Raw genomic sequence first — 27,877 nt, 5'->3', positions numbered from 1 at the left:
TTGATATATTTTATTCGATGCAAAAGGGCTTATCTAGTTCTATGATTAAATCCATGTAGCAACCACTGGATTTGTATAGTCATCGATGTCGGGAGGAGCATGGCATGGGTCTTTGATTCAATAGATAGGGACCCGGTGACATACAAAGACTTCATATCGATTCTCAAGATGTATACATATCGACAATTCTCATTAGCTTATATGTTTGTATACGTACTTGTAACGTTCACTTTTGGATTCTAACCAATTATATTTGCTATAATAATTCAAACATGGCATTTAGGTTCTATGTCACTAATCATCACGGAAGGCATGATCCAGCAAGGAAGGAAAAGTTGGCTATAAAAACACTATGTGCGGTAAGTGTAACTTCTTCAGTACTCCGTTACATGGTTGTCAAAAGCATTACTTAACATTTTTATATGCAAATCACACAGTGCCCCAAACAGAAGCTTGGGAGTGTATATTGTGGATACTATATATGTTCGATGATGAGTAACATCGGTGCCTACAGGTGACACCCCTTAAGGGTAAGTTTGAACCTCTTCACCCGTAGTATAAAAACTTCATACATGGTATGAAATACTAAACCGAAACTTGTTCTCTTGTAGTGGAGAGAAGATAAAGAAATGAAAAAAGATCCATACAAGGATGACCAACTCTTAGAGCTCGTCGGCGACCTTTGCAACTTCATATTGAACCAGATTATACACGTCAAAGGCGCCTACCATGATCGAGAGTCTGACTTAGGTACAAATCCTCAGTACCAACACCTTCGTGAGACTGAAAGGCTAGCTCTAGGACGTTGATAACAATATGTATGTGATTTGTATATTTAATGATGGGTTGTATATATTCTTTTGAATTGGACTTGTAATTATAGTTTATATAATACTCTTGTGCTTGTAGTCGGGGTCGCGGGGCGTTCGGCAACGCGAACGCTGGTCACGGGGCGTTCAACAACGTGAACGCGGTTCGGATCGCGGGGCGTTCGGCAACGTGAACGCGGTTCGGAACGTTGGTCGCGGGACGTTCGGCAACGTGAACGCGGTTCGGAACGTTGGTCGCGGGACGTTCGGCAACACGATTTTGAATTGTAAATTTGAATTTTTTTTACGAAAAAACGTACTATAGGGGCGGTTCTAGATTGAACCGCTCCTACAAACATGTATTTGTAGGGGCGGCTGGTACTACAGCCGCCCCTACAAATTGATTTGTAGGGGGCGGCTGGTAATACGAGCCACCCCTACAAATTTATTTGTAGGGACGGCTGTAGTACCAGCTGCCCCTACAAATTGATTTATAGGAGCGGCCTAAGAACCGTCCCTACAAATGCATGATTTGTAGAGACGGTTCGGTAGGAGCGGTTGGCCAAACAACTCCTACAAAGGGTTACCAGCCGCCCCTACAAATGCTTTTTGTAGTTGTGTTTGTTGTCTAGTTTTGTGGTTGCATGATCTTTTTCTTTGACAAAATGGTCCGAAATGTTAAGATAGTGCGTTCTTGTCGACTACAGGCGCTACTAGTGTTATATTTATATATATATATATATATATATATATATATATATATATATATATATATATATATATATATATATATATATATATATATATATATATATATATAGAACTACTATCCTGTAGCTGGCTACAGAATAACTTATTCTGTAGTCACTTTGAGTTATGATAATTACTATGTTAATTTACGAGATTATAGTAACTCCTTACTAAGTGGTTTAATATAACATTATGGTAAATATCCCCATGTGTTATAGTAACCCAACTATCATAAATATGTATTGACATTATGGTAAATTAGTATATAAAATTATAGTAAATAGAGGTGGCTACATAATAACTTATTTTGTAGCCGGCTACATATATATATGTCTTGTTCTATTAATACTCCATTCATTTATATATAACAAAGCTGCTAATCAGTTCTAAAATCACCATCCGGAATGGAGGTGTATGTATTTTGGCTGCTGATATTTGATGGCGGCTATGTGAAAAATACAGTATTCACCTATTTTGAAAAGGTGCTTGCTTTTGAAAGAAGGTGACATAACAAACTGAATGACTGCCGAACAGCATTTGCCGACAAAAGGTTTTCTTAAACCACACTTGTTAAGTAGGACACCCAACCACTAGAAGCAATGAACTGATGAAGCATCATATTTCCCAACAAACTATAGCTAGCTCAGTTGATACCCTTACCACATGGCATCTAGAAATTTTCTTCTAGCTTACCCCCTAGAAGAGTAAAGGCTAAAGAGCTAATGCTAGCTAAAACCTTTGGCCTGAGGCCCGAGGCCCATGTGAGTCACCATTACCAAGATGTCCCAACTACAAACAAGATCTTAAAAGGGGAGATTTGAAAACACTTTTGCTATGATCTCACTTGAGTCCTTGATGTAGTTTTATGTCAAGAAACCTTATCCCAAATGGAACGTGATTAGATTGTGGGCCACAGGCTTCCCCTTGTTTGGCTCCGTTCGCTGGTTTGAAACTTGGCTGAAAGTGCCTGAAAAACATTGTTCTAGCTGAAATACTGTGAGAGAAAAACACTGTTCCGACTGAAAAAAAGAAACCGAACAAGCCAAACTTCATACCAGCCGAACGAGGCCTTTGTTTGTAAGGTTCCTCAACTTGATTATGCGCTGAAAGATGTCAGCTTGTGTGTTTTTGGAGAACTCCAATATGCTATAAGCGTACATATATATTTTTTTGTGGTCCAAGAGAATATACCAATTTTGGGCAAGCATGCGAGTTGGCATGCATCCTCTTAGTGGAACCAGGACACGATAATACACATCAAATTAGTGCTTTTTTTTAGGGATCAAATTAGTGCTTTAGAAAAACTTGGAACCCTGTTTATGATTGTCCATCCAAGGAGTGTCCAACACGAAAGCTCATTTAGTCATAACCCTCGTCGTTTTAACTAGTGGTGTTATTCTATTACAGTAACATCCAGAGAAACGGTAGAATATTTTCAGGAAATGTTTTTTCTCTTTGCAAAGAATATTGAAGAACTATCCTAGGGAAAATTTCACCTATGTACCATGTATTGTTTTATAGTTGCAAACTGAGCGTAGCTCACCTCTTTTCCACCTATTTAAGTTCTTGACTTGGTGTGGGTGTTCGTATTTTAGTCTCTCAAATTAAAGTTGCTCATAGAGGTAGCGGTTGCATGCATGCGCATATGCCAAAAAAAAAGGTAATGATACCAGAAAAATAACAAACTACTGCATCCATCACAGAAAGAAAGAATGTAACTCTAGTATAATTCAAAGCCCTATTTGGATCAACTAAACTAAGTTGCTAGTTGTTAAAAAAAAGCTCTAACTGATCCAAGCAACTTAGCCTATAGTCCAGCTTATAGCTTATTTTGAACTATTCAATTACCCAGCTTATAAAAAGCTATTCCTGGGCTCCCTCCAGCTATTGCAACTTATAAAAAAGTTAAACTGATCCAAACAAGGCCTAAGTAAAATTATATCAAGTTTGACCAAATTTATATGAAAACCTACAAATGTTTATCATACAAAATAAGTATATTAAATTGTTATTATGGAATATATTTTTATAATATAGATTAAAAAAAAATTATAATGTTTTCTATAAATTTAGTCAAACTTAAGACAGTATGACTTAGACCAAACCTAAAGTTGTATCTTTTTTAGATGAATGTAGTAATAACCTGTGCAAGATATGTGAGACAAGTTGAGCCTTAACTTTTAGTTGTTAACCATATATTGCAGTTATTTTGCCTATCATTGAGTAGTTGAGCTAAAACGTTCAATGGAATTGTAAGTTACATATAAATGAAGCAATATAGTACTAATCAAAAGCGTTACTTTTTTTTGTCAAACTGAAACAGTTGGAACTAGTACACAATATAGGAAAATCCACTGCGTGCTCATGTCTCAAGCCCCAATAAACCTTTAGTCTTTTTTCCCCAAAAGAACATTGTTGCATGCACTAGCACAGATTTGATTAGAGAAGCAAACAGCTTTGCTTTGTGTTCAGGAGTTCATCAATCCCCTTCTTTTAGGGGCCCGAGTCTAGAAGTGAAGCAATGGAGTCAATGTCTCCTTTGGAATCATTGACAAGCCTAGGGCATCATGTTGAAATGCTGCTCCTGAGTTTCCTTGGGGTGGGTCTCGCCCCTGTGGCACCAACCAACCAGTCACAGATCAACAGGTAGAGCCAAGATTGTAGTAGCCCTAGGAGTGAGTGCTATGATTACAAAGAAGATGCCATGCTCAAGCTGACACATTGGCATAGGGGTGAGGAGAGATGGGGGATAAAAAGTGCACTCTGGTGGACTGCTGATCATTTGGTCTGATGAAAGCTTGCCCAATTTCGTCTTGACTTATAAGCTGTACTTTTTCAGTCAACGAACAATATTTTTCTCTCACAACAAATCAGCTAATAGTATTTTTATTAGTCAAACGAACAGAGCATTTATTGATATCTGTACTTCGCCTTTCACTTGGCTAGCCACTTTTCTGGTACTACTCTTTGCCACAGGCCACAGCTGCTGCCATTCTTCTTTGCCACATGGCTTCCTTCAACCACTGATGACTTGATGAGTTCTGATTGGATGGGAGATCAGAGTGAGCACTTCCTCTTTTTCTGTTCCTCTTCATTAACATGAGCTAATTATTAGTCCTTGTCACATCGGATATTGGGTACTAATTAGTAGAGCTAGACATGAACTAATTATAAAACTAATTACAGAAGTTGTGGCTAATTCGTGAGACGAGTCCGTGGCCCCATTCGGCTGACAGAATTTTGGCTGAAACTGGTTGAAAAACACTGTTCCGACTGAATTATTGTGAGAGAAAAATATTGTTCCGATTGAAAAAGAAGCCGAACAAGCCGAACAGGGCCTGTTAAGCCTAATTAACCCATCATTAACACATATTTACTGTAGCACCACGTTATCAAATCATGCACTACTTATGCTTAATAGATTCATCTCGCAAATTAGTCGTAATCTGTATAATTAATTTTGTAACTAGTCTATATTTAATACTCTAAACTAGTGTACAAACATCCGATGTGTGAACTGTGGTGACTAGTGAAGTGTGAGTTATTTTTCCTTTTCTCCATAAATTCAGTTACAGAAGCACTTTCACAGTGCCCTCCACCTAATCAGCACATTCAGAAATTTACAACCGGTGGATTGCTTTCCAATCTGATCCAAGATTAGAGCTCAATCCCCAAAAATTGTTTAAAAAATATCTAGACACTGAATAGGCACGGTGTTCTATATCTGGTAGATAGCCAGGCCAAAATCCTTTTAAGTGTACCACATGCTAAGCGCATTAGGTCTGAGGCTCGATTAGAGGGGTCCAAACACTAGCTTAGCTTCTTAAGCATCGTTGGTATCTCATAATTGAGCTACCTAGTAATATTTTTACTGTAGTGTGAGCCAGAACGGCACCATGCATGCGCTCTACTTAGCTATTATGCTAAGAATGGGCACTAGTTGTGTAGGTTTGTTAGTGATGAAATGTACTATGTAGCCAGCTAGCAGGCATCTAAATTCTTAAGTGGCTGTCGGAGCTAGCTGGCCGTTCATGCAGGTTGAGTTACTTGCAAGGCAGAGGAATAGCGGTGACGTGAGAAAGTGGAATCAAACGCTGAGATAGTTCTTGCTCCAACACAACACGAATAGGTAACCACAATAGAAAAGAAAGGGCTAATTTCTTTCAGAAGACAAAGAAAATAATGGACCAGAAACAAATATATGTTTCTTTTCTACTTCAGCTTCTTGCGCTTCGCCCTGTCGTTCAGTTTCCAGTGACTACACACAGGCGCAGACATGCTGGAAGACTGCATGCAGAGCTTTGTCAGAGCAAATGGAAGATCAAATAATGTACAGAATGCTTAGTTTCTTTGGAGAAATGTACATATGTATACTCTCTTGCTTTTTTTTAGATTAGTTACTCGTATCTAACTATTACTAATAGAAGCTCTTTTGGAGCCTTCACATATTCCTCGTGAGACTAGCTAAAAAAAGATAAATAAAAAACAACCTGTCGTCAATTAGGTATACTAATAATCATCATTGATATAGCTAGTGTATATATATTATATTTTCTAAAATAACACAATATCCTAAAGTAACATTTAAAACTGCATCTAAATTACACAACTCCGCAGTTATAAAAATAGCCTCAAGTAACCCATAAATCAATATCTAAATTACTTATCTCTATTATTATAAAATAGTCTAACTAATCCCCTAAATCTATATTTAGATTACCCACCTCTATAAGTACAAAACAGAAGCTAAAGTAATCATGTAATCAGATGTAATAACTGTGAGTTAATAATCCTTTATCAAAAAAAAAGTTATGAAAAGAAACATATACCTTTAATTCATAGGTATATTTCATTTTCTAATCAGATGCTATCTTTGCGTGATTAATGGAGATTGGTTAATAAATAGCAAGTAACGATATGATACCTACCAAATTCTATGTCACTATTTAATGCAAAAATATTTCTTGTTCTCTAGAATCCCTTAGATCTGGGTATAAGTTTTTAATTCTCGAATGCACTATATTACACGATGGAGGGAGTATTTATCAACTAATGGACTAATTGTTAGCACCGTACCTCCACTTACTAAGCTATTATATTGGGCATGTTTGGATCCACACCTGTTAATTTTAGCTGCTAACTATTAGAACTAATATATCTAAATAATCTATGCTTAATACTCCCTCCGTTCCTTAATATAAGCCATATAGATTTCTAAAGAAAATTCCAAAATATAGGTATGTATCAGCTCCCACACCGATTAGTTTGGAAACCTTCCCATCGTACATAGCACATGCCCCAACCAATCCCTTAGATTTAGGAAGCAATCTGATTGGGAGAGAGAAGATGGCCTGATTTTCCTTTTTTTCCTCGGTCTCACATCCTTCCCCAAGTCGTGCGTTAATATTGGTGCTAAAAACTATATGGCTTATATTAAGGAACGGAGGGAGTAATAAATTTCAAATTTATTAATTCGTGTTTGTTCCAACTTTTCTTCAGGCCGTTCCAATTTGCAATAATGCAGCTGAGTAGCTCCCAGGCAAGCAAATTAAAAAAAACTCCGAAAAATAACCGGCTCTAGGATTTCCTACGGTGAGAGCGGTAGTGCTGGTTCCCGTTGAATCGAGAACTGTTTAAAGCTAAGCTATTGGGCCATGATTGAGATGTCCGTGCAATTGGTACGGGCCGCCATAACATAGCTAACGCTTCGTCAGGCCCACGAAAGAACCCTGGTTTCATTTCCGCTGAAAACTTTTATTTTAATTGTGTGAACTAATATCGTAATTGGACTCTCTATTTAAACTCTAAACTAGATGTCTTATCTATACCTAATAATAAAGAGGCAAAATTTCAGCCTATTTTTTGTTTTGGTCATATTTTGGTCTGCCCTCCCCCATTGGTACACGTTTTTATCACGGTTTTCTGTTGCCGTGCGCCGCTCGGGCTCCGCTCTTCGTCCGTCCGTGTCCGTACAAGAGTCCCGACCAAAGTATCATACGGAAGCACATCTATCTCGGGCGTACATTCTACTCCCGACACTCCCTTCAAAAATATAAGTATGTTCGATGCCCCGGGTCGCCGCCGCATCGATGTTCGTCTGTTCATCGCCCTGGGTCACCGCCGCATCGTTGTCTACGCGCGGACGGGGGCGCACCGGCGAGCCGCAGCTCAGCGGGCGTGCGCTCCTCGCTGGCGTAGAAGGGATGGATGGCGATGAGGCCGGCGTGGTTGACGTTGGCGAAGGCGGAAGGATCCTGAGCGTAGCGGCGGGCCAAGTGGTGCGCGATGTTGCCGCTGGCATTGTCCCTCGCAACGAAGCGGCGGGCGGCATCGACGCTCTTCGTCTCTCCGGTCGCTCTTCCTCTTTTTTAAAATTTCTATATGATGCCTTGGCGCTCTACGACCGTGTCCCATATATGCTAACTCGTATTCGACGATGCTGACATGTCAGCGAATACATGGAGTTTGATTCAAAGGCCTATTAGAACAAATCATGATCGTCGAATAAATCTTCAAACTATAAATTGTTTAATTGACGTCTTGACCGTCCAACAAATCATACATCCCGTTGCAACGCACGGACATATTTGCTAGTGTTCTTATAATTTTTAAAACCATTCAAATTTCCTCCCTATTCTGGATTGAAGAGATTTTTAAGGTGGTTTGGTATTTGTTTAGTTAATAAAAATCCAATGAACACTTGATAAGATTTTTAAACTTTAAAGATGTCTCCAACCTTCTTAAAATTATGGAAAAAATAAAGATAGATCTTTTTTTTGCGCAAAAATAAAGATAGATCTTGACACAACAAAACCAAATAAAATATTAGAGCTCATGAAAATACCTCTAGAAGCTTCACAAAACTAGTTTTAGATATAGGATAATGGAAAATTATCCAAAAAAAATCTAGAAACTCCCGCAGTCTAAGCATATTTTCAAAACTTTACACGGCAAGAATATGATATGCATCCAACATTCCAACATGAATGTAATATTTATTAATTTTGAATGCATTCAAGCTATGCATTTCTGTAGGTTACATCTTATGTTTTTATTGTGAAATGTTTTCATAATGTGTTTAGACATCAATTAGAATATTTTGGGATTTTTCTTTGGATATTTTTGTTATTTTTTAGAGCTAAGTCTATCTTTTGAAAGTCTATATAGATATGTTCACGGGCTCTAAATATTTTATATAGATTTTTCATATCCAAATCTATCTCTAGGACTTTTATTAGAATTTTTAGAAGCTTCTATGGTTTAGAAATATTATCAAGTACTACCTCCGTTCCATTTTCTCTGGCGCACACGCATATCAAAATTTAAACTTTAAAAACTTTAACTAATAATTAGGCTAATAATTTTTAACTATTATAATACAAACTTTATATGATTAGATTTGTAAGGAATTATACTATCCAATGATTATAAGTTTATAAGCATAAATAATATAATATAAAGCAAATAAATGGTCAAAGTGTAATCTAGGAGATCGTGTCACTCTAACTTGCGCCAGATAAAATGGAACGGATAGAGTATTTATGGATTTTTTTAACTAAGACAATGAAATCGCTTTGAAAACCAATTCTAATCATAACAAGAAGGTAATTTGCATGGTTTTTAGAGTTTCAAAATAAGATGTTTGGTTTTAGAGTTTTAGTAGTAAAAAGTAACTCTAACAGCCTCTTTATATCCTTCCGTGTTGATAGGAACATAGACTTTGGGTGAAAACTGTTTTCTAGTGGCTTCTTCAATTAGGCCTCCGAATATTTCCATTCTATATTTTGTTTTTCCGCTGGTCAAAGATAAATAAAGAATAATGTTTATCCAAATAACTCTCTAAATAAACATTTAGATGATTTTAGAAAAGATCGGTGGAGATGCTATGAACCAAGGAGAGTTCAGGAAGGTAAAAAGCCCTACCCCTCCTCCTTGCTCGGTTTCCGCACGAGAATGTCTGCTCTATCTATTTTAAATTGTAAGTAATTTTGGTTTTTTTAGATATATATTTTTTTACTATAAACCTATATATATATATATATATATATATATATATATATATATATATATTATGTCTAGATATATAATAAATTTATGAATCTAGAAAATCAAAATGAACCCATGGAGTAACAATCATTCTACCTCATCTTTTTTCCTTTTTTCTTTTTTGAGCAAACATTCTACCTCATCTCACCGTCTCTTAGGCTCGGCCCATCCATCGTTTAAGCCCAAAACTGCTTATTTTTTTGTCGTGGCAGGCCACTTTTCTCCCTAGCCCACATTCGGCCTTGGTTGACTCTTTTGAATGTACTAGCAAATATGTGTGTACGTTGTAACAGGAAGTACAATTTATTATATACGGTGCTCATGCTAATGAGAATGAAATAACTTCCTTATTAGATTTATTAATTGAGTTTGACCTAACATTAAATTTAAAATGAAAGTCGATACCCATAATAAATGGCAGCAGCGATTGGTGAGTGCATCCACTCCTCATCTACAACTGAAGCTAAGCGGGGGAGCACGCTCGTGCCAGAGACGCGGAGCGACCGATGAGATCTGGCCAGGGAAGTCACCTGCAGGCTCTTCCTGAGATCGAGCAGCGTGAGTTCGGTAGCCATTGGTGAGCTTGTGCAGACATTGGTCGCAAGCGGCACGACAGGTACGGTTTTGTATGTGTGCAGATTTGCAGGTGAGCAATCTCACACAAATAGATGGGAACACGGCATCTCATATCTCCACGACTCCACCGGACAGATCCAATTGTCGGCTTTTTTTTCCAGAAGCAGCGGAGTCGACTTGGATTCTGTTAGAACCTTTTGATTTTGATCATGATTCACTGGTGGAGGAGACCAACGGGTGCAGTATGGTTAGTCATGGCTGCTTCTTGTATATCCGTTGTTTCCGTGTACATAAAAGCAATAGGATTAGGACTTGAGAAAATTTCCTATTTTGACACTGGAAAAAAATGTTCTTTTTTTATTTGACATCTAAACTTAAATTCTTTCCTATTTATCACTGTCTTTAGTTTTTCTTTTCTATTTAACACTTATGTTATAACGGTATTAAGTCCTAGAGGAAATGACCTTTTTACCTCTGTTCAACAACATCCAAACTGGAACGACATTGGCCCTGTTTGGATACTCTAGCACAGCTAGAGGTTAGAGTTAGTTTCTAGCTCAGGACTAGCTCTGAACTAACTCTAGCCTAAGAGATGTTTGGATACAAAGGTTAAAATGATAATAAATATGCTTTCCAAATCATTGGTGTGGGTAAAAGTAGAGAGAAAACAGTGGACCCCACCTCAAATAGCCCCAACTAGCCCAAATAATCATCTCTTTGGGGAGATAGTTTTTTAGAGTGGGCTAGTTGCAAATAACCCACTCTAGCCTTCCTGTTTGGCTACTTTAGGGCTAGTTGAGCTCCAACTAGCCCAAACTAGCTCTAACCCATGGATCCAAACAGGGTCATTGGTTTCTTCGCTGCTCATCCATCTCCACCGCTTTCTGTCCACACCAATATATCACCGGATCCAACATGAACAGACCTAACACTGATGCTAACACTACTATTGCCTTCCTAACTCTGTTACTAACACACTACCTAACAAAAGGTACTCGAACTAGTTTCTTTAATTATTAGGATTAACTGGAGTGACGACCACACGAAGGATGTCGCCGGAATCTTAGCGTTCCTTTCGTCTCCTCCAGCCGGCGACTTAAGAACTGTGGCACAGTGCCGGCGCAGCGACGGGCGCAGCAGCACGACGCTTCTGGCTAGCTGCTCCGACTAACCAAAGCATCTGCAGCACCGGCCTTGGCCGCGCCTCGGCCTGGCCGCACCCAGCATCTGGAGCTCCTCTCGGGCCACGCTGGCCGCCTCCACAGCCGCGCCGGGCGCCTCAGACCCCACACAGGTCGTCCCCGTGCCCGCGACGGGCACCCCCAAGGCCGCGGCGGCCGTCCCCGTGGCTGCGATGGCTGCCCCCGAGGACGCGACGGCCGCTTCCGAGGACGCACGGGCCACCTCCATGGCGGCGCCGGCCTCCGATCTAGGGTTACGGCAGGAGCCCGTGCTGAGTCACGGGAAGGAGAGAAGAGTCGCAGCAGAAGACGGAACACCCGATTCCTGCCTTCATTTCCTCATATTAGATTATAAAATTCAATAAAACCATGGACTCGTTATAAAATTCAATAAAATCATGGACTTTCTTTTCATGGGAAGTGCCGAAATTTTCTTCCAGTGAGATGGTAATGATGTAAATTTTGCCAGACGAAGGTAGAACAATACTGTTCGTGCACAAGTCCAACCATCTGAGGATATAAGGATATCACAAGATGGTCTGATCACACATGAATGATCAAAATTTGCGAAGTACCAAAAATATCAGTGAAGGAAATTTATCAGGACAGACTACATCATGTGAAAAAACTTGGCATGTGCCTTGCACTGCACGACTGCCTGACCAAATACAAGGAACAATGATACTGCTTAGCATGCTTCGGATCTATCCAGCATGGTCACAGGATCTAAGTAAATCATTACAATTTGTCTCATACAAAAAGATTGCTCTTCTAATCTCTCACGCTATAATCTCAATTCACAGACCCGCCTCAAATCAGCGGATCATCAAGCCTTGCATCCCTTGTGTCCCCTCTTCAGTGACTTTGTTAGCTTGTATTGTGTTGATAGCACTGGCAACGTTTCCCTGGATCATAGTTTTCCAAGAAATCTCAATCAGAAGCACAGTAAACATTAACAGGCCAAAGCACCATAGTAGGCTCTCTAGATAACGTGCTTAAATCAAGTAGCAAACTCGATGTGAATCAAGAGGTTACCCGGCCTCCAAACTCCAAGCTTTGTGCGCATACCATGCCACTGTGCCATGCATCCCAAAGATCCTCTCCGTATGCCGACTAAAATTTACATGGCACAACATAAATTAACCAAAATAACAACATAACATCGAATCAATAAAGAAACTTGATCCACTACTAAAAGACAAAGATGTATTATAATTGTGTACACGGTGCATGTAACTGGGAATTGCATGGAGTGGAGGCAAGACCGATCTTCTCAAGGAGGGGGTTATCTTTCTACAGATGTATTTGTTGGCATAGCTGAGGAAACATGGCATGCTAATCTCAATGTAGTCGATGCATTTGCTCCGGTAATGATACTGCTTTTATGATTTCTGTTTTACTTTAGTTTTATTATCGAATTATCTCTGCTTAACAATAAATGATGTTGAAAGTTTAGTTTCTGTGTTGAAAAGGAGTTTTCATGTGCAGCTGTTTGAAAGAATTTTAGAAATACCTATTGTTTGGCACAAAGGAAGAGCTACTGGTGAGGTACTTTGCTAAGCATGATCTCTTACATGTCCTTTTTCCACTGCTTGCATTGTTACATGTTCTTATTTTTTTAAACAAGTGGAGATGTGACTTCTCACATGCTCTGGATGAGTGGCTGAACTTAATAGGGTTTACTGTTAGCCACGCCAAGGCACCAACCTCTCATGAAGCTTTCTTATACCATGCTTGACCATTCGGTATGCATGTGCATATTTGTATGTCAAAGGGTGACAGTTTTCCAAGCATTCATGGTCAGCTTGATGTGAAAGGTCTAGCTTTTCAGATATTGGATGCCTCATCATCATTTTCTGTACGTTTACATTTAAACCCATGTATTCGATGGAATAGAGTCTTTGGAAATGTTAGTGCTGGAAACATTGCAAATGTGTAGTTACCACCCTTTAATAATAAGCCTGAATATATTCAGGATATAGTGGAAAAGTTATCATTTCGTGGTCAAAGAGTATTTCTGCCCAATGCAAGTGGGTGGTTCGGTGACGCTCTAGTTGAAGCTTCTGGAGATTTGGGACTAAATCATGAGGATGGAGAGTTTGATCTTATGTGCCAGGTACCATAAACTATTCTAATTGCATACACGGTGTCATCTCATATACAGAGTTTCCTAAACAACAATGCTTACATCTTCTGGTAACTTTATTCTATTTTTAAGTTCCATCCGTTGAAGTTAATGAACTTATGAGGACAATGAAAATGAAACCTCTTATGTTCCCGGTATGACATTCTCTCTCTCCCTCTCCCTCTCCCTCTCCCTCTCTCTTTCTCTCTCTGGTACTCCCTCTATCTCTGGTACTCCCTATGTTCACTATATTTGTCCATAGCACACCATACCATAGACCAAACCATGTGGAAGTATTATAATAACGATATCTTCTATGACAAACAATATGGAATATTTTCTCTCAAATGCTATGGACAAACATAGTAAAACGGAGGGAGTAATATCATATTCCAGTTCTACATGCATCTGGATTGATCTCTTTTGACTCAATTTCTTGGTAATATATGGAAATGTCATAGATGGTTCAACTATAGTGTGGTGGAAATAAAATTTGAATATATTAGTTTCAATTAAGAAACAAAAGGCAAGAATATTATTGATTAGTTTTGTAAGTAAGGAATATCATATTGCGAATTAGTTTTGCACTACCTTATTCAGTGTGAGAATTTACTTTTTAAAAAGTCATATGCGGAGTTAGCTAAATTGAACACCCAACATGTCTAGAAGAGCATGTAAAGATAAGATGTTGATATATTCTCTATTTGTATGGTCATCATCCTATGGACAAATAGTTAACTGGGTAACCCATTTGGGTTGATATTGATGGTTGAATTCACTTATTTGTACAGCTACAGTTGCTATTCTCCACCTCAAAGAGAGTGAGAAAAGGGGTGTTGACAGCATATTGCTTTGGTTCTTAGCAGGAAAAGAATTAGCCTTTGGATGAAGCAAAATGATAGTTTAAATTATCATTGTGAGTTATGGATCTTACTTTTTTCTATACACGATGATTTGGAATGGCCCTAGTTATGATGTAACGTGTTTCAACACCTCTATGCCCCATGTTTCTGTTTGCCTTTTTATGACTTGACCTCTGATACCACAACTTAATCTGTTCAGTTGGCCGGTTCCTATCAAGGACCCTTTGATGCTCCCGTATGCCGACTAAAATTTACATGGCACAACATAAATGAACCAAAATAACAACATAACATCGAATCAACAAAGAAACTTGATCCACTGCTAAAAGACAAAGATAGTCTGCTAAGTCTTAGCGACATGAATACCTGATGATGATAGTCTGGTTAAGCTGGTCAACCTTGCAATCCAATATCTTGGATGCAATTGCCTTTACAATCCATTGCTCCACCTCATCATCATTGATCTAATGAGGCATTACAAAAGTTAATAAAAATTCTAGAAAGGTTAATAAAAGTTATTTGATTGAATGAACAGAAGTAAAAATGGACAATTTACCCTAAGTTCAACAGTGATTGCAGAATAGGGGATTTCGTCAGAGCAACGGCTGCTCAGATTGAGCAAACACATGAGGCGCATCTTGGTTACACACTCCTCATGGACGAGTCCTATCGATTGTTCATCAAAAGTCAAATAAATGAAGCCAAGATGTACGAGATATTTGAGTTTGCAAGGGGAAAAAACATAGGCACTGGTTTGGCAGAGAAGATACCATAATCTTTCAGCAAGGCAGAGTTTGCACTCTGAAACTCTAAGTAGGAATCAAGCCTCTTAGTAAGGAACATATTTAGAAGCTCATAAACCAACTGATACTTTTTGTCCTTCTCAAGCTGTGAAACAGCTGGCATATTGAGCAAATCACACTGCAATTACAAAAAAAAGATCCATCAATCAAGCATGCTGATTGGAAGAACAAACTAAAAAGCTACTAAAGGATTTTACTATGTTCCTAGACCACATTCATGGATTGTCAAGATCAAAATTTGAAACAACTCAATATATTCACTATTCATAGTTATTGTTGGCATACATACAAGAGATTGACATTATGGAAGAGTAGTTGGTTGAGTTGGAAACATACATGATCATCTATCTAAGCAAGACAATAAAAAGAAAAAAAATGGAACTAAGAAGGACACCCCCATGTCAACTCTGCCAACTTATAATCACACAAGCTCAGGTCCAAGAAGATACTGAGAGCACCAACACTGGTTACATGTAAGTTGATGGCATTAGAGCATCTTTTGTCCATGAAAGTGTGAAACTAATGCTAGCATTAATAACAACATACAACAGTAAACACATTTGGATAAATGATGTAAGAATAGCATCCTATTTTGCAAGAGGCACTAATGAACAGCTAAGGGAAAAATTATCCTCCTGAGGATTATATATCATGAATTTTTTTCTCATAGAATCAATATTACAGATGCATGGACAGGAGTAAACAGGCACCTGAAAGAGATTAGACGATTTGACAAACTCAATGATCACCGCAACGTCCTCTTCCTTTGCATCACCAATTGTAGCTGATTCATCATCTGACCCTTTGAATGTGGCAAGGACTTGTTGAGAAAGTTGAAGTACTCCTTAGCCATGCTGTCAATCATAAGAGAAAATGGTTGAATTGTATCAGTGCAAAACCAAGCCAAGTAGCAATAGACAGGAACTTGATGACAAGCCTTAAAGAGTCACGCATGTCATACCCCTTTTGGTCTTTGAGGATTCTGGTGATAGCAAGATATAGATCCCTCTGCTCCAAATTGCCAATACCCCACTCACTGACAAAGCTATCGATGTTCTTGAAATATGGAATGATGTACTCGGCAACCTTTCCAGCCGTGGCAAGCTCAAGAGCCTTCTTGTAAACAAATGCCTTGCTGTAGGGGCTTAGAAGAAGAATGTACAAGCTGAAAAGACTACATAGATACACAGACATTGGGAATAGGTCTGTAAGCAAACCCCCTTGGATGCCACAAACAAACAATCGAATTCTCTGCTAACAGTTGTTGCTTACACTTTGAGGCGCAACGCTGGCTTGTCGCCGGGCTACTGGGTGAGCTTGCCACAGATGAGGTTGGTGATCTGCAGTGCCTGGTCCTCGGATCCAGCCTTGGTGATGAGGCTACAGATGATGGAGAGAACGCACTCTAGATCTGCAAAAGCAGAATGTCGGGTATCGATATTAGGGATACCCAAAGCAAGGAAGTTAGCGCCCATACTGACTTCCGTGGATGGCTCGAGACGTATTAAAAGGTCTCGCCTGACTCCAAGGCCACGGGCTCCATCTCGCCTGACCTCGAGGCCGTGGGCTCCATCTCGCCTGACCCCAAGGACATGGGTTACATCTTGTCCAAGGCCACAGGCTCTGTCTTGTCCAAGGCCGCGGGCTCCATCTCGCCTAACCTCAAGGCCACGGGCTCCGTCTCACCTAACATCAACACCATGGGCTCCGTCTCGCCCGACCCATTGGGTGCAGGCTCCTTCTCGCCCACCCCAAGGACGTGGTTTCTATCTCGCCCAAGGTCATGGGCTCCATCTTGCTCTACCTTGAGGATGCGGGTTTTGTCTCGTCCGACGGGGACCCATACCATCGCCAACCACTCTAGGTCCAAACATATTGGCCTGGGTCAAAACTCCAATGCTAGGGAAGAGGCTAGCATGCCTCAATGTAACATGTGGCCATGATAGGCCATACCTAGGGATTCACATCATCAACAGTGTCAGGCATGTCGGTGCTGTTCTGCCTAATCCTCGTACGGATGCTGATAGGTGTGTCAGTTCACCACGATGTCCGTTAGGATGGAGTGGAACGCCATGACCAGCAAATGATGCCTGTGCATGGCGCTAGTGATGAATAGGGCTATGACATGGAGCTATCCCTGTTGACATATATAGGATCAGTGGAACCCACATGAAGGAGAAGAAGGACCCGACAACCCTAGAAGCCTTCTTCTCTCTCTCTCTCTCTCTCTCTCGTTCTTCTCCTTTTCCTCCTCTGTAACTCGTGCTTTCCTTTCACCTATAAAAGGGGAAGCAAGGCACCCCATGAAAGGAGAGATCAAAACACAAGAGCATGATATGAGCACACGGTTGAGCGATAAGCGAGCTCGTAGCACCCATTCACTCCTTCCATTGGAGACTTAGGATCCTCTCCCTCTCTTGTCTGTTTGTAACCCCTACTGCAAACCAAGTGTTGATAGCACGAGTAGCTGTGAACTAGACATATGGACATTCTGACTGAACTAGTATAAACCCTTATGTCCTCTGAGCACACCATCTGAGCCAGACGCGCAAATACAATTTTACTCATCGGTGGTTTGAAAACACCGATAGTTGGCGTGCTAGGTAGGGGCTTTTTGCATGTCTCGATGTCCACATCAAGCCTCAGATGGCTAGTCACGGCGTTAGCTAGGTCCTGGGCGTGCACATGCGCTTCGAGAACCTAGACTTTATCATTACGACAGAGGGAGAGTTAGCGTAGGTTCCCACCGCCATCCAGCATCTCCACTCCTTTGGCCTCGACATGATCACCGAGATGCTTGAGGAGCTGTAGCTACACGCACTAGAGGCCCACGCCCCTATAAGCGACCAACTCCTTGACTTTGATTATGGAAGGCTAGAGCACCAGCTCGGTGCCTTCCTAGGACCCCGACCGTCATGGGAGGACTTGCATCGCCTCACCTTCTTGTTCGCCAACATCATGATGTAGCTTGCCAGAGGAAAGCTGCTCTCCCTAGAATACCTCATCTAGAGCGCCCCAATAGCACTCCCATTCGATCTGCGCAACGCCGTAGAGACCGTTGGCCACCTTGTGGCGTAATCATGCCCCCATCCCCTACGAACGATGAGTTCATGGGGATGACCGAATACATCATGGAATCTTTCCATGACCTTCTCGCTGGAGAATTGGAGTCGCCCTCTGACTCTGACTCCAACAGGGGAAGCCATCACCCCTCGTGAGAATGTTTCATGGCAGGTACCCTCAAGGGATACATCGAAAGCATCCATGAGAGAGGGGCTACCCCAACAGATGACCTCGATGATAGGGTCGAGGGGGATGTAAGGGCCCCACCTCACCTATGGGTAGAGCAGCTAAGGGCACAACACTAAGAGCTCAAAGAAGCATTACTCTAGCTTGAGTAGGAATGCGTGAAGCTCGAGTGAGAGATCGAGCGACATGGAGATGCTGGGCATGCGCGCGCCATGGCCCGCGACATGAACCGGAGGATCATCAAGGATGACGAAGCCCTCCCATACTTCACCCGGGCAAACCAGAACATCACTGCCGTGGTGGCCTTGCTCTAGAGGCCTCTAGAGCCTGCGACACTCAAGGATCGTCAGGCCCATCATGAGATTCGCATGCTACTCGAGCGTGAGGCAGCGCAGCAGGCCGAGAGCTCATTGTCCTAACGACGCGAGCTCGACACTAGCAGCGTGTGTCCTAAGAGCAACTCAATAGGGACGTGTCAGTCCACTAGGCACAGCAAGGTGGCATGCCGCATGCCACGACCTCAGTGCATGAGCATCTCATCCTCTGTCATGATGCACGCAACACCCTAGATGCCCACAGGTGTGCCTACAGCGATGAAAGGGAGGAGGCTAGCTGTGGCAACCACCTTTGTTGTGGCGAACGCTACAAACAGTAGTGAGGACTGAAGCCCGAGCCCTGACTTGCTGGAACCTTAGGCCTTTGGCCGACACATCCTCAACGTTGTCATCCCACCGCAGTATCGGCCGCCAACCAACATCCCAAAATACTCTAGGGAAACAAACCTTGGACTATAGCTCGAGGATTATCGGCTTGCTTGCCAAGCCGGTGGAGTGGATAGTGACAATTTCATTATCCGCAACCTTCCATTATTTCTGGCTGATTCGACACGAACATGGTTGAAACACCTTCCGCCCAACCGAATCCAAAGTTGGGCGGACCTAAAAGAGATCTTCATGGGAAACTTCTAGGGTACATACGCATGTCCTAGGAACCTATGGGATCTCAAAAACTGCCAATAGAAGTCCAAATAAACTCTTCATGGGTACATCTGGTGCTTCTCCCGACAGTGCAATGAGCTGCTCGACATCGCTAACACCGACATCATAGGAGCTTTCTTGTCTGGGACCACCTCTGAGTCCCTAGTTCACAAGTTGAGACGTAAGGGCCTAGAAACCACCAAGGAGCTCCTCGACATCACCACTAGCCATGCCTCGGGCGAGAAGGCAGTCGGGGCGATTTTTGACCGCCCCAAAGGCAAGGCAAAGCGGGACAAGGATGCTAGAGAAGGCACCTCCAACCGCCCCAACAAGAAGAAGAACAACCAGCGACACTCATCAATGGCCTTCACATTGCCATTGAGTTGGGTATCCGATGGCTTGACGTCCGGGGTGACTCCTAGCTGGTCATCGACCAAGTCATGAAGAAATCAAGCTACCACAACGCCAAGATGGTTGTGCATTACTGAGAAGTCCGCCAGCTAGAGGACAAGTTTGACGGTCTTGAGATTAATCACATCCTAAGCCATCTCAATGAGGTGGCCGTGTAGGATCTCTGGTTGGCCTAGAGGGGGGGTGAATAGGCCTATCAAAACAAACACTTAAACTTTTATCAAATTCATCCAGCGGCACTACCATTCTAAAGGGCGGCACTACCGGACTGCGATACTATTGGGCTAGAACAGCGGTACTGTCGCACCTACAGACAACTTCGAATCACAGTTCAAAATCCATGAACGAAAACTTATATCGAAGAAATTTCCTAGCTTACTGCAAGTATGATAATCATAGATCAAGAGCTAGAAGTGGTAGGAACACCATACACAAGTAGATCGACTAGAAACCCTAGAAATCACCTCAACCATAATATGTCATGCAAGTGATGTAAATCAAGCACAAGTGACACAATGATTTATCTTGTGGTTTGGCTCACCACTAAGGCTTGCCTACCTCCATGTTGTTGAGGTTAGTCACTAAGGCTTAGGGCTTTCCAACCCTTTCTCATTCTCAAGTCAAGAGACTTAACTCTTGATATGAGGGGTGACTTTACTAGCTTGAAGAGATGGTTACAAACCTCTTGGGGCTGCCACATAGTTTGGCAAGCTCCATGGGCGATGCTCTAGATGGCTAGGAGCCAAGCTCCAAGAGTAACAAACACAATCACTGGCCAAAATGTAAACCAAGTGCTCTTTAGAGTCGTGGAACCAATGGAGCTGCTCTCTAATCGAATTTTGGACCCTTTTCCGTCAAGGATTGATGGGGAATCAATGAATTTGCTTGGGAGCTTGAGGTCAACAATAGAGGGACAGAGAGAGCTCCTGCTCTGTTTTGAGCATGCTAAAATGAGGAAGAAGAGACAAATAGCCATTGGGGAGGAAGAGGAAAGGTATATATACTCCCTAGCCCCAACGGTCACCGCACCCAAGGGGTCAGGCGAGACAGAGCCCGCATCCAAGGGGTCGGGCGAGAGGAAGCCCGTGGCCTCGAGATTAGGTGAGACGGAGCCCACGACCTTAGGGTCGGGCGAGACCTTTTAATATGTCTTGAGCCATCTAGGGAAGTTAACATGGGCGCTAACTTCCTTGTGCCACAACTCAAGTGTGGCAGTGCCTCTCTTCAAGTGCGGCAGTGCCACACCATGCAAGACATCAAGGGTAATAGTGAAGTGTAGACTGTCTTGGCTATGAATCTGAGGATGCATGTGGTTGTTTGAGCACTTGGTAGCATATATTAGCTTAAGCATTGTGTCACCCTTTATAGTATGGCTTTTCCTATACTCAAATTCAAAATATAAAATAATTTAAACCTCCTTTAAGTTTGAAGCCATCTACATTTGTAATTGGGGGCTCCTCCATTTTGTGTTGTATCCTCGAATATAAATTCCCTACTTGTCATCTTAATAAATCTCATTAGTTCTATAATTGCGTGGTTATTATTACCAAAACCCCACAATTAGGGCTTGATTGCACTTTCAGGCCGACACACTGGCGAAAATGGTGTTCGGCCAAGAGCCTGTGCCGATGGGCATCTTTGTCAGCGATCAGTACAAGCCCTCGGTCTGCTACGAGGAGCTAAAATAGACTGGTGATGGGCTGCCTACCCTAGGCTTGGGGGCTAACTAGCTAGTGGCTCCATCTGACCCTGAAGTCATGGAGCTTGACAAGGATCCAGCGATAGAGCTGGCCCTCTGGTTGATTGGATGACGCCTTACCTCAACTACCTCCTCCATGAGGCGCTGTCGATAGACAAAATGGAGGCTCGGTAGCTCGTGCATCATGCCAAGTCCTTTATCATTATTGAGGGCGAGCTCTATAGGCAAAGCCACACTGGGATCCTATAGCGCTGCATCCCCATCGAACAAGGGAAGCAGTTGCCAAATGATATCCACAATGGGGTCTGCGGGCACCATGTCACACCTAGGACCCTAGTCGGAAACATGTTCTAACAAGGCTTCTACTGGCCAACCACAGTAGGCGATGCTGAATAGATTGTGCACACCTATGAAGGGTGTCAATACTACGCTCGATAGACCCACCTGCTAGCCCAAGCACTCCAAACAATCCCCATCACATGGCCATTCATGATCTGGGGGCTTGATCTGGTCAGACCTCTCAAGAGGGTGCCTAGGGGCTATACGCACTTGCTTGTCACCATAGACAAGTTTACAAAATGGATAGAGGCTCGACCGATCTCCACGATCAAGTCCGAGCAAGCCGTGCTGTTCTTCCTTAACATCGTCCATCGCTTTAGAGTCTCAAACTTCATTATCATGGACAATGGCATGCAGTTCACTAGGAAAAAGTTCCTCTAATTCTATGATGAATACCACATCCACATCGTTTGGGCCACCGTGGCGCACCCCCGCACGAATGGGTAGGTCAAGCGCGCGAACGACATGGTCCTATAAGGCCTCAAGCCTAGGATCTTCAACCGGTTGAACAAGTTTGGCAGATGATGCATCATGGAGCTTCCCACGGTGCTCTGGAGCCTAAGGACGGCCCCTAGCTAGGCCACCGGCTACACGCCATTCTTCATGGTCTACGGTTCTGAGGCTATCCTCTAGACCGACCTCGATTATGGAGCACCGAGGGTTAGGGGTACTATGAACAAGGAGAAATTGAGTCCCTTGAGGATGCCATGGACTAGCTAGATGAAGTGCACAATGTTGCCCTCCTCCTCTCGGCCAAGTACTAGCAAGCGTTGCGCCGGTACCATAGCCATCAAGTGCGGGGAGGGCCTTCAATGTCGAGGACCTGATGCTTTGCCTCGTCTAGAGCAACAAGAACCGCCATAAGCTCTCTCCACCATGGGAGGGACCGTATGTCATCGTGGAGGTGCTCTAACCAAGGACCTATAAGCTCAAGACCATCGACAATGAAGTCTTTGTCAATGCCTAGAACATCAAACAGCTATGTCACTTTTACCCTTAATCTACACACACTTTCTCTTATTGGTTTTGCTATCGACTCATCGATCTTTAGTGACACCTGACCCTAGCAACGGCAAGGGGTTGGGCCTCACTCAGGGGATGATAAGAGCATATCTATCTGGTAGACATTCTCTATGTTTGGCCCTTTCTCACGTTAAGATCTAGAAGCAAGGGTTGTGGAAACAAACATTGAGTAAAACTAGTCGGACTGCAAGAAACCTATGCCCTAGCGGCTACAACATTTTTGCTCACCAGCATGATTAGAGTTTTTTGCCTGTACCTTGAGCTTTTTGGCCTTAACTACTGAAAGAGTCAGAATGAATTAAAGAGCATATCTATCCAGTAGATATTCTCTATGCCCGACCCTTTCTCACGTTAAGATCAAGAAGCAAGGGTTGTGGAAACAAACGTTGAGTAAAAACTAATTGGACCACAAGAAACCTATGCCCCAGTGGCTACGATGTTTTTGCTTACCAGCGTGATTAGTGTTTTTTAACACACACCCCGAGCTTTACAGCCTTAACGTTGGAAAGGGTCAAAATGCATTAACCTTTTTTTAAAAAAAGGGGAGAAGAGCTAAAAATCTGTTTGGCCAGAACAAAATTAAAGAGCTTGTCCACTTATTACAAGTTCGCTGCCTGACTTATCTACCTAACTAATTTCTTGGGGGTGATCTCATCCTCTATCTTGATAGGTGTCGGGTACCACGAGAAGGGGTCCCCTAAGCAACAATCGAAAAAATCGCTTAGACCCTGTCAAAATCAAAGCCAAGGGACAACTGTTGGCCAAACCCCGGCTATGCCTGAAGCCACGTACTCTCTGCCCCGCTAGGGGCCTCACATGGAAGGCCTCGCACAGAGGGCCTTGGACAGCCTACCAGTTTTCCGCCTCGCTTGAGGCCTCGGCCGAGGAACCAATTCTCTGTCTCGCCCGAGGCCCCGTGCGTACAGCCTCGGACAAGACATTGATTCTCTGCCTCACTCAAGGCTGGCTCGGCAAAACCACCTTGTCACCTCTGCCTCGACCAACTTCTCAGACAAGACATCACGTCTGACTGGTGCGTTCAACCGCTCCTGCGATATCAGCCGAACGATGGCTCGACACAGCAGCATGGCCGACTGGACACCAGTCACATCAAAGCCACACCGTCTAGGATAGGACAGGGGTTATCGACCACTGTGCTCAGTACTATACCCACAACCGGCACCCATCCTACACTGTGCTACCTAACCCCTGCTCTAGAAACAACGCGGCGTGCAGAGTCAAGTCCAAGTTACTATAGCCTTAGAATCAGTGTACAGAACCAACTGCTCTCGCCACGCCTTGGTAGTCTACTTCGGGGTCTTGGCAACCTCGGGATTCACGCCTACCGAGCCCCCTATGACGGATCGGCCTCGGCACCAACTGGGCCTCGGCTCTTCAAGCAGCCAACGCACAGCAACCAGCATGTCGCTCGCCAGGCCCTGCATCCAGCCATCACTAGAGCTCCCACGTCGCACAAGATCGGATGTGAACGGCACGTCACTCCAGCACTCCAAGGGCAGGACCTCTCCACCAACCATGCCATCATAGTAACAGGCTATAGGGCTCAGACATGCCGCCTCTATTCGTACGACGCCGCATAGCTAACACATGTATCGCCCCTGTCCCCCCTTCAACTATAAAAGGGAGGGATTCGGTCCGTTTCAGGGGGGCTCATGAGTTCACAAGGTAGACGAACACACACTCGACATTCTGTAACACGCACACTTCTCTACCACCTAAGACCTAGGACTAGCTCCCTCTCTTGCCCTGCTTGTAACCCCCTACTACGAGCATTTCGGTACAAGGAATACAAGATCGATCTCTTGGACTGGACGTAGGGTGCCCATTGCCCGAACCAGTATAAACCTTGTGTCTCTTTGCATCACCATCCGAGATTAGGGGCATGCAGCACATTTTTACTAGTTGGTTGAGGGCTCGCCGATCCAAAACACCGACAGTTGGCGCACCAGGTAGGGGTGTTGTGTGTTAGCTTCATCTCCCTAACAAGTTCTGGATGGCAGATCCCGTACAACCACTGCGTCTCGGCACTGTGATTTGGTTCGGGAGCCTAGAGTTTATGTCTCTAGGATGTGAGTATGATATGGTACTTCTCACACCCCGAGCCCCACCGACCGATGACGACGTCACGCACCCGTGGCCCAGGCGCAGGTGGCACCCAGGCGGCTGCTCTCGTCGTGCTCGCCAGGCACGATGCGAGCGGGGCCACCCCGACACCACATGAACTTAGGGCAACGCACCGCTCTCCACTGGTATCCCATGCCCAGCTGTTGGCATAAGGTCCCTGGTTGGGGACCTATCTAGCCTGAGCCTAGACATGGGAAAGACACCGGTGGCGCACGACGACACCCTGACATCAAGCTCTGCCCCACCATGTCCTGAGGAGTCAACTTCAATGGAGCAAAGCCGGGCGATGGCACCATCCCCATATCCCTTTGGGTTGAGAAATGCCGCCGCCACCTATGCTTCTACCTACGCTTCTGGTCACGCAGAGCCCTCGGGATGCTACCAATGCTTTGCCCTTGACTTCGGCACCATGACTTTGACTCACTCCCACATTGACTCCTTGAAGGAGGACAAGGCGTGGGCTAGAGCGGACTTCTCTGGACTTCACGACCATGAAGCCATGCACCGCTTCCTGGCCGCGAGCGACTACTGCTTCGGCTACTCTGACTCTGATGGCGAAGGAACTTATGATCCCACTCATGAATGCTTCCACATTGGACTCGAGATGCCGAGCATGGATGATGAGGACAAAGGGGCAGGCAACCGTACCCCGCTTTGCTAGGGAGCGGGCGATGCCACACCCTCATGCGTTGTCCCACTAGCAGCGCAGAATGAGAGCCTTGCCCCCAGACAACTTCGACATCTGGACCTGGAGCAGCTCCATGAGCTTCAGGCCAAGGTTGAGCAAGATCGACTCCTTCTACAGCAGCTCCGAGACACTCTCGAGTAGGAGCAACGGGGTCACGGTGATGGCGAAGGAGCCCGGCGGAGGGCCCGTGACGTCCACCACCGCATCAATGATGATGAAGGGGGTGAGCAACCCCCAATCTTCAATTGCGCTAGCTAGAACGTTGCAGCCACAGTAATGCTAGTCCAAATGATGCTCAAGCCCTCCACTACGAAGGGGTGATGGGTCCACGGTGAGCTCCGGGATCTCCTCAAGACCGCCGTGGTGCAGCAGGCTGAGAGTTCCACCTCTAGACGGTGCGGGGGTGCTTCAAAACTTCCCATGGCACCACCTTGGTAGGATAGGGGGGCCTCTATCCATCCTAAGCCTGCTTAGGTATCGACAGCTACTAGGGTCTCCTCGGTCCGCGACCGCCTCGACAACCGATGTGAGGCACAAGGCGACCATGAGGTGGTCGACCGATGACGATGCCACAACAATGAGGGGCCCACCTGGGGCTACCATCCACACCAGGGCGGCCACTACGATAGTGAGGAGGACCACCGTCCTTCTCCCGAGCCGCCTGGCCCTCGAGTTTTTAGTAGAGCTATCCACGTTGCTCATTTCGTGGCCCGGTTTCAGCAACCGGCCAACCTCACTAAGTACAGCGGTGAGACCAACCCTGAACTTTGGCTGGCCGATTACCACCTGGCTTGTCATCTAGGCGGCATGGACGATGACCCACTCATCATCCGCAATCTCCCGTTGTTCTTATTAGACTTGGTGCGAGCCTAGCTTGAACATCGCCCTCCCTCGTAGATCCACGACTGGAGCAACTTGGTAAGGGTCTTCGTCGGGAATTTTCAGGGCACATATGTATGCCCTAGGAACTCCTAGGACCTCAAGAGTTGTCGCTAGGAGCCAGATGAGTCTCTTCAAGACTTCATCCGGTGCTTCTCCAAGAAGTGCACCGAGTTGCCAAGCGTTGGCAACTCGAAAATTGTCTAGGCTTTTCTTTCCGGCACCACCTGCCGAGACCTGGTCCAAGAATTGGGCTAGAACATACCAACCTCAGCGGCCGCACTTCTCGACATTGCCACCAACTTTGCCTTGGGCAAAGAGGCCATTGGGGCCATCTTCCCCAACGACGACGCCAAGGGGAAGTGGAGGGACGAGACCCCAAGGGCCTCGGCTCCCCACCTCCACAAGGAAAAGAAAAAGGGTCGCTAGGGGAAGCAGGAAGTCCTCGAGGCTGGCCTAGCCGTGGTCGTAGAGCGCAAGAACCCTCGAGGCCCTAGAGGCCCCAGGCTCTTCGACAACATGCTTAAGAAACCCTGCCCTTACCACCAGGGCCCGGTGAAGCATGCCCTCAAAGAGTGCACCATGCTCCAATGTTACTATGCCAAGCTTGGGCTCCCTGATGACGAGACCAAGAAGAGGGGCGCCGGCGACAAGGACCACGATAAGGACGACGGATTCCCCGAAGTGCACAACGCTTTCATGATCTTCGGTGGGCCTTCAGCATGCCTCACGGCATGACAACGGAAGAGGGAACACCGGGAAGTCTTCTCAGTGAAGGTGGCCGCTCCCTGGTACATCAACTGGTCTCGGGAGGCAATCACCTTTGACCGAGATGACCATCCTGATTATGTCCCGAACCTCGGGTAGGACCCACTTGTCGTCGACCCCATCATCGGCAATACCCGGCTCACTAAGGTATTGATGGACGGAGGCAGCGGCCTCAACATCCTCTATGCCAACACCCTAGAGCTCCTGGAGCTCGACCAGTCATAGCTCCAGGATGGTGCCGTGCCTTTCCACAGCATTATGCCGAGGAAACACACATGGCCCCTCGGGCACATCAACCTGCCCATTTGCTTCGGTACTCCCTCCAACTACCGCAAGGAGGTCCTCACCTTCGAGGTGGTTGGGTTCAAGGGAACCTACCATGCCATCCTAGGGCGGCCGTGCTACGCCAAGTTCATGGTGGTCCCCAACTACACGTACCTCAAGCTTAAGATGCCGGGCCCCAACGGCGTCATCACCATCGAGTCCATGTACGAGCATGCATACGACTATGACGTCGAGTGCATCGAGTACGCCAAGGCTATCGCA

At 44.4% G+C, this 27,877-nt stretch overlaps 1 pseudogene; it reads right to left on the bottom strand.

Moving 5' to 3' along the window:
- Window positions 1-12,050: 12,050 nt before the first annotated feature.
- LOC136457822 (uncharacterized) overlaps window positions 12,051-27,877 on the bottom strand; it is a 42,965-nt pseudogene continuing 27,138 nt past the window's right edge.

This window comes from Miscanthus floridulus, chromosome 6 (genome assembly GCF_019320115.1).
Source record: "Miscanthus floridulus cultivar M001 chromosome 6, ASM1932011v1, whole genome shotgun sequence".
NCBI classification, from domain to species: Eukaryota; Viridiplantae; Streptophyta; class Magnoliopsida; order Poales; family Poaceae; genus Miscanthus; species Miscanthus floridulus.
The sequence above is the reverse complement of the archived record's forward strand: the minus strand, read 5'-3'. Positions and strand labels throughout refer to the sequence as shown.